The 8,195-nt window shown below is 38.0% G+C and overlaps 1 protein-coding gene across 3 annotated transcripts in view; it reads right to left on the bottom strand.

Annotated features, from left to right (window-relative positions):
• The window catches only part of ZNF536 (zinc finger protein 536), a 340,785-nt gene that overhangs the window by 235,940 nt on the left and 96,650 nt on the right, over positions 1-8,195 (bottom strand). For all 3 annotated transcript variants that reach the window (XM_027663895.1, XM_027663896.1, XM_027663897.1), the window contains one exon: positions 6,208-6,320. The gene's annotated coding sequence lies outside the window, so the exon portion shown is untranslated. The remainder of the gene's footprint in view (positions 1-6,207; positions 6,321-8,195) is intronic.

Here is an 8,195-nt window from a genome sequence, read left to right as displayed (position 1 = left end):
GCGTATTTTTAGCAGGTTCCAAACCCACTGGATGTCCAACTTTGCAGGGCCCGTGGGAGAAAAGCCATCACTCACAACACGTGGAGGAGGTGCCTGTAAGCAGGGCAGCTCCTGCCAGCTCTCCACACAGCCTGGGACAGCTGGAAAGCTGGTCCCCCACCAAGAGGGCCCCGTCACCAGCCCCTGCTCTCACCAGCCTGACAAACCTGCCTGGCACCCGCCTGAACATGAAGGAAGGTGGCTTTTGACACGTGTTTTCAATAACCTTTTTCAGAACGTGTTACAGAAGGCAGTTACCTTATTCCTTCTAAAGTACCTTACATCTCCTTGCCTCTCTGGCTTACTACTTCAAGACTTAGACAGTGCCCTCCATAAGTAAGTGTGCAAGTCTTAGAAAAATCAAGATTTCAGATTCTATTTTTAATGTATTGCCTGTTATTGTACTGCTCCACACATGCAAGTGTCCGATTCGAAAGCTACATCAATTGCACAGGAACAGTAGGAATTAGCACTACTTTCCTGGACTTAAGTATTCCTTTTGGCATGGCAACTTGTGGGTTGTGCTGTTGCCACTAATAACCTCATCCTCTAGGGTTGAAAAACTTTTAGTTTATGATGGCAATATTAGTAACTAGAATGATGATATGTAATTATTTGTAAATAAATCACAGTTCATTTCATCAATATAAATCAAGCTATACAAGCCACTTCCTTGCGTATCATCTTCATTAGCTGAAAATCTCAAAGTTTGGTCCTGTAATCAGCTAAGCTTGGAACAAGGCTAGAGGGGAAAGGCAGGGATTTAGTGCTTAAGTCACTTTGCTAGTCCTAAATCCTGAGACTAATCTGTGCCAACTGAGACTTCACAACTGCTTCTAACTCTAGACTTCCCACCAAGAGTATCCCAACCACTTTGAAATAAATAGCAAACTAAGGCACGTGCAGCAGTGCTGTACAGCACTGTTGATCTCGGCAGAATAAACGTCACACACTGGCTTCCAGGTTACCACATTTGTCAGGAGTACTCACATTAATGTGTTTAAACTTGGTCTCAGATAGCTAGGCCGACTGCAGCAAGAGTGATGGCTGCAGCACAGTCAGTGCTACAAAAACATGCTGCATAAAACCAAGCAGTCCAAGGAGCAATGCGTGCTATGCATCTTCTGTGTCCATCAGCTGACTGGGAGATGCCTTTTCCCCTATGCCCTATTAATTAGATGTGAATTAGAAGCTCATAGTCTAGCTAGATGTTATCTTCCAAGGTATTTAAAGTACAAGCTGCAGCCTCCTGCCCACTATTTGCCTCCATTATCAGTGGCTCCCCCCCTGGAACTGAGTTTCTAGGCATCAGAAGTCACTGCCTTCTAAGGCACTGGCTTCAAAAGAGTTTTCTAATAGTTTATTAAAGCAGCTCTAAGCCTTTCCCCTCTCCCCCCTCCATTTTGGTAAAATATTTATTCTTTCTTTAAAGAGCAGTTTGATAGATGTAATCATCTAAAGAATGTCCTGCCAGTTTTAAGTTAGTCACAGATACAGCTGTGCAGATCATGTTTCCTGTCAATACTAGAAACTTGTCAACCCCCTTCTCTTACTAGTTCTTCCCTCTTCAGCTGTGCCACATTCAAGCTTTCTTGTCTTTGTCTGCTAGCATGTTGCCAGATCCTTTCCTTTTTTATCTACTCATCAGACAGACGTTTTCACTCCCTCCATTAGCTTCACCAGTCTTGACTTCTGCAGCCACCTTCTGTGCAACCTACTTTCCACAGAAACCTGCCCAACTTGAACACAGGATTACCACTCTCACCTCTAAATCCTCTATAATGCTCACAAAAAACTAGTAACTAGTGGTTGACTTAATATGCAGAACAACAAAAACTTTATGCAGTGCAGGATTGGGATAATGTTCTATGAAGGTATTTGAGCAAAGGTGGTTTCTTCTCATGTGCAAGAATAGCGACTTTGTGAGTGCTACAGAAAAAATATGATAAAATTACATTATTGGGCCTCTGGTCTTTAATGAAGTCAATTTAAGTCCAGAGATAGGAAGATTCTTCTGCACAGATGCTCTCATACCTACTACTGCTGTTAAAATTAATAAAAATTTTGCTGCTGAAAAACATAGGGAAAGGGTTTAATTATTTTTTTCTTAACTGTGAATTCAATTTTTGTTCTTTTTTCATTATGTTTGGCTTTGAGGCTTGACCTGTCAAACATCTTATTTTGTATATTTTGCAGATACTGGGGTAAAAAGTAAAATACGTCCATCTTGTTTTTAGAAAACAGTCCCTGGGTCAATTCTATTTAATTCTGCTCATACAAACTCCTACACTAACGGTGCAGAGCGGGGCTTCCTACAAAGCAACCACAAATTTAGTAAATTAGCCAGGTTATATTCTGACATCTGTCAGAATATGGATCACCACGTTGTCTTTAATGAGACCGGCTTTGGAGAAAGACAGTATTCAACATGAAAGACAATCTCAGTTTGCTTCCTTATTTCTAACTGGCTCAACAACACAATACAATGCAAAGCCAGTTCACCAATTTGTTTATAAGTATGACTTCCCTAAGACTATGATATGATTTTTAATGTAAAATATTATTTTATGTATGTACTAAAATGATTCAATTTAAGATCTGCAAGTTTTTTGAAGAAAAAATAATGTGTTATAGTAATTTGCTTAAGCCTAGAATCAGATACTGCATTCTACAGACAAACAATTTCTATGAAAGTGAACAGTTTCTAGCTACATAGCTCTGATTTGCACATTTAAAATGATAAATTTAAACCCCTCAATAGTAAATCAATTGCAGGTATAGAAGATAAAACTGAAATAATTCATCATATCGCTACAGGAAAACACAAAGAGTAGATGTAATGGGTCATTTTGACTTTAAATTGAAATCTGTTCCTAGGTTTTTCAAGGACAATTCGCTTTACAAACCTTTAATGTATACATAAAAATCATCCATCAGCACATCTGATCCAAATATACTAATGATTTTTATTGGTCAGATCTTGAAAGTGAGGTTTATTTTTATGGAGTATGCATTAATTAACCCAACATGTACTATCTTCCAGTATATCTAGCCAAGTACTTTCATTTAAACATGTTTATTGTGAAATGTTTGCATTCCCAACATTTGTGGCCCACACACAGACTATTTCATACTTCACTTCTGAGCAGTTACAAAAGTTAAAAGGAGTTATTGTTTGTGATTAATGCCTTTTTGGGGACTTTTTTTTTTTTTAAATGTTCCAAAACTATGCTCTGAAGGCATTCCTCTACATGAAAACATCTAAATGTATTTATCTTGAAAATAGAGTATTAAGAGAAAGTGAGCAGGATTCACTTCAGATCGTCTCAACTTTTGCATGGAAAGTGAACATTATGAACTTTTGTATATCATTGGACTGAACTTATGCAGAATATTAATTGGCCAATTTGATATAACTGTACCAATCATAAAAAGAAAAGTCATGTATACAGATACGTGGAGTGGTGCATTACAGATGGGAGTTCTAAGGCTGTGGCTGTCATCTTTTGATTAAGAAAAGGAAATGATTTCACTAAAAAGATATTCCCTCTTGTGTTGTTTTGTTTTAACTGAGTTTGTACTTTCCACCGAACTGGACATATTTATTGAGACTCATAAGTTACTTCACGGTTACCAACATCACTGTAATCTCAACAAACTATCTTTTTTCTTGCCAATTATCTAAATATCATAACTATAAAATATCTTAAAACATTCTCTATAGTGTAAACATCTTAGCTACAAAGCTTTAAGTGTAAACAGTATGATGCATCAGAATGATTTTAAGCGATGTTATAAAAACTGCTCTTAAAAACTAAACAAAAATGTAAAGCTTCCATCTGTTTTATGATTTTTCCACTGTAGAACTACTGCTGTGTGCCAGTTTACTGAACCATGGCTTGCTAAAGAGATTGCTGGGGTCACAGATTGAAAAAACAAAGAGCAAGTCTTTAATGGTTGATTTTTTCTCAAGTCTCCTTGATACGGTTCGAACAGAATTAAGTGCATGGCAGCAGAAAACACAGAACATAAAAATGCTCATGTCGCCTGTTGCAAAGGGGACCCTTCACAGGAAGATTAGCATTTTGCAGAAGATGTCCTTTAAGCAATTATCTTAAGTTCTTTTGTGACTCTATACCTATGTTGTCACTGCCAAACAGACGCTATGCTGTGATGTTTTGCACTGTGCATGTACAGAGTTAAACACAGACTGCAGGTCTGTACCAAAAGAGGGAGAGTACAATACAAGCAGACTTACTTTGCCTGAATCTTTACCCCAATAGGAGAGAATAATGCTGGACATTGTTTTCACTGAAGACTGAGAGAAGGGAAAGCCACATAAGGGGCAAAAAAAATTCTTAAACGCAGAACTACATATTTAAGAATTTAAACAAAGCAAACAAGTAACCCAACTAACTACTCGCTGCATAGCTAGACTTTGCATTCTTCTAAAAGCCACAATGCAGTTATGCTTTTATGAAATCATTTTATACCATACAGGAAAAGCTGAAGAAACCTACCTACAGCAAACTACTTCAGCACACACTTAACTGTGAGCATTTGAATAACCCCACTGAAGCTTCGAGACCATTCTTGCACACATTTGTGCACTGTGCTGAAATATGTTTCCCAAATAAACCTCATTCACTTCAGTCAGTCTTTCCACGTGAACGTGGCCAAACTGCGCAACTGCAAAGTGGTAGCAGTGTTTGGGTTGGATTCTCCCAAACTGTAGGAAGATAAGAAATATAGTTCAACCAGGCTGCAGTTTATTAACTTATCTGTGAACTATCCAGAAATAACATGAATACTAGAGGTCATCATTCCTTCCTTAATTGAATACTTGTTAGACAGCTGTCATCAGAACTTAAGAGTCCCACCTTGTTTCTGGGACCTTGTCACTTTGTCACCTGCTGCTTAAGGGCTACAGTCTTGGGGAACAAATTTGTATCTTCAGTGGAGTAGACATAAGGACCATGGTTGCCTGTCACCAGTTTCTTCCAAGAGAAGCTCTGATGAGAATGCATTTCCACTGAGGCATCTATAGTCAGACAGTCTGAGTTCATATCTCCTTCTACCTCCTCTACATACACAACTACCACCTAGTGAAGAAGTTCATGCCTGACAAGGAAAATAAGCAGAAAAGAAACTCTTCCAAGGGAACTATCATTTTATTCTCTACTGGTCTAAAAAGTTTCCATCTTCAACTCCATGTGTTGGGGAAGAAAAGCAAGCAGTCTGTCAACACACGGAGGGATTCTGGCTCTACCCCCCGGTGTGACTCCTGCACCACAGAGAGATCTGGCACACAGCTTTGAGGACACTTCCTAAATGAATCCAGACAAATTCATGGGTAAATTGTGTTACCCTTACAAGAAAGGCAGCTCATGTCATGAGAACAAGTGACAGGATCAAAGCCCAAGTTGTGTCCTTTCCATTCAAGTCTAGGACTCCTTTCTAGGGTTCTCTACTCACACAGGATAAAAATCTGATAATCCTTACTCAAGCAAATATTAACCACCACCAGGAAGGTTTTACTTTCGATGTTATGGAGTGAAATTTTTGTGTATGTCTACACTGTGCTCCCTGGGGCACTGCACCTCCTGCAAGCTTTGAACTGGCTTGCTCAGATGCCAAAAAGCTTTCTAAGAAACTGGAGAGCTGGCACTGTGTGCTACAATGGTACTGCACTGTGAGCTTTCTAAAGGACTGTGTTTGCAAGAGTTGCAGCAACTGCAGCACAAACATAACCTACAAAATTCAGAACAAAAACTAAACATGTTCTTACACATCCATTGTCTTCTCTGGCACCACAGTACATCCCATAAAAAAACATCTTAAGTCACAGGTATTAGGTGTCCTTCCCTTAAAGAGTATTTATAATTTGAGCATGGAAAAGAAAAAGGCCTTCAACCCACCACACCAGCTGTTTAACAACTGTCAGGAAAAAGGATGTTTGTTTAATGAACAGATACATTTTAGCTATTAGTTAACACCTCTTTACATCCATGATTTTTCTATGTCTGCAACAGAAAATAGTCCGTTTCACATGATTTTGAGGGATCCAAACAGCATACAGATCTTAGATATTTAAGAGTCTCTCACCTTTCTAGGAAATAATTAAGTCAACTTGAGAATTGATCACATTGTATGTACAATCTGTCTTACCTGCTGCAGCCAGGGCAGTGAAGTCTAGTAGTCTGTGCACATGTGGGAACAGACATCAACACACTCTGTGGCTCAGGAGAGATCCTTTAACCTCTTTGCCTTGGTTTCTCCATCTGCAAAACATGGAAAAAATGAGACCTGAGTAAATATTATAAAACATTGTAATTCAAAGTAAAATTTTGAGTTAACAGCACTAGGAACACGTAACTACTTTCTGGTTTTGTCTGTCTGCAAAATTTGGAGCATATGTGCTGTACCAATATTAGCATGTCTTCACAGTCAACATCTAGAATGAATGCTTAAATATTCATTGACTTCAAATTTCAAATTGAAGTTTGAATTGACATTCATTTTGTAGATGTAACAGCATCAACCATTAATCAGGGAATAGAAATAATACCACTCAATTTATATAATCTACGTACTGTGGTCAAAATATATACTTCTAGATATATAATCTCAAAATTTTAAAGTATTAGTTGCTTAAGTAGATCATGTGGTACATCCCCTCCCTCTTCTAAGTGGCTGATTTATGTAACTGAGCAACCAAACAAAAATTCTGAGATGTATGTTCAGCTGTAATACTCACAATTTACATTGTGTATTGAATCAAGTAAATACGTAACTCATGCAATCAGGGAACAGAAGAAATAACATGATTTAGGTAACCAGCTATGACTATAAATTTATAAATAATCTAAACAAAAAAACTCTACAAATAAAGATTTTTAAAATGCATTATTCACTGAAGAATTTCATAAGTAAATACTGAATATATACTTTCCACATTCACAAGAAAAGAAAAAATCCAAAATGTACCTAAGGAGATACTATGACTTGTTTGTTCAGATCTACCTACCCAGTGATTCCTCCCTCCTTCCCCCTTAAACTACACCTATATAAATGGAAATTCAAAGCCTATATTTTCTAACGCACTTTCTGGATTAGTTAATTTTTAGGAAAGTTACAGGAGTATCTAATGCAAACATTTACATTTATTAAGGGAAATAAAAGCGGGGGGGAATACAAAGTTACCAAAATCATTACAGCCATTATTTGAACAGAACATTTCAACCCCACTGAATGTTTCCATCCTCTCAGCTGTGTCCTTCTGGTAGCTTTTCCAGTCCTTTTTTTCAACTATGTATATACAGATACCACTGACCAACACAACAGTTGCTAAGTGCATTTCTTCATGATTGCTTGCATTGCCCCAAAATTTTGTACTTGCCAAATAATGGCCTGCTTTTTCCAACTTTTTCCCTATTGTACAAGTTTTAGAAATCCTAATCTTCAGAGAAACTCATTATGGTAAAGAATGAGAAAAGAAAGGTAGAAATACAATTTAAATGAGCTTGTATCTTCTGCTTAAACTCCAGGAAAGAAACTCAGAAATGCAATTTCCAGGTAAAGATAAAAGTCCCATGTTATGTCTCTGTAAACCAGAAGACAACTGACACTTAGCAAGTTGTCCTGTCCGCTGATGGGAACAGCGTGGATGAATCTGGCCAGCCCACTTGTACTTCTCTTTCTGAAACCAGTAATAAAGTTTGAGAGGGGTTATTTTTAAAGCAGCTCTTAGAGTGTTCCAGCTCACTACTGTCAGCTTCAGATCTCAAATGCAATTTGATTTATAATTACATTTTAAAAACTAGCATTAAAATAACATTAGAGGGGTCATAATCTGAACTTTTTAATAGTTAGGCACGTAGCATACATTTAGAAATGGATCTCCAACAGGATTCATCTGGAACATATTCTGACTGGAATTCCTGCCTTCAACCATTTCAGTACTCTGCTGGAGCTGGTGTGCCAAGAAGCCATGGTGGAGCCCCTCCATGGTGGAGTCCATGTAAATGGACTGAAATACACTGCTGAACATTTGTTAGTCAAACTCTTTTCTTGCATTATAGTCAGGCCCATGCTTGTGAACGCCAACGGGTGAGAACGTGCTGGAGAATCTGGAATTAGGCCTCTGCACTGAAAAG

Source organism: Corapipo altera, unplaced genomic scaffold, assembly GCF_003945725.1.
Source record: "Corapipo altera isolate COAL_440 unplaced genomic scaffold, ASM394572v1 224, whole genome shotgun sequence".
In the NCBI taxonomy this organism is placed as follows: Eukaryota; Metazoa; Chordata; class Aves; order Passeriformes; family Pipridae; genus Corapipo; species Corapipo altera.
Note: the sequence above shows the minus strand (reverse complement) of the source record. Positions and strands in the feature narration are given on the sequence as shown.